Genomic DNA, 353 nt, shown 5'->3' on the forward strand with positions numbered 1-353 from the left:
CTTTAAGTCACCACCCTGCTTCAGCCTCTTATACTGGGATGACAGGGTGTACAGTTGAAGGTGGTTGTGTTTTTTTTTTTTTTTTTGAATGAATGTGTGAACTTGTTTCACACATCTACAAGTATAAAATGACTGGGCCATTAAGAAGCAAAGGCTAAATTTCCGCCGTTGACAGCATAGCTTCCTTTTTCAATCCATATTCAAACAACGGCTTCTCAAATGTTAATTTATTATACAACTTAATTGGTTTATTAGTTTATCATTTCAAAGAAAAGGGTGATAAAACACCTGCCACAATAATCCAACAGTTAACAGGTCGGTTTCCAGGGCTCAGATACTTGAGAGTGGGTGCC

The sequence above is a fragment of the Mus caroli genome, chromosome 4 (genome assembly GCF_900094665.2).
Source record: "Mus caroli chromosome 4, CAROLI_EIJ_v1.1, whole genome shotgun sequence".
In the NCBI taxonomy this organism is placed as follows: domain Eukaryota; kingdom Metazoa; phylum Chordata; class Mammalia; order Rodentia; family Muridae; genus Mus; species Mus caroli.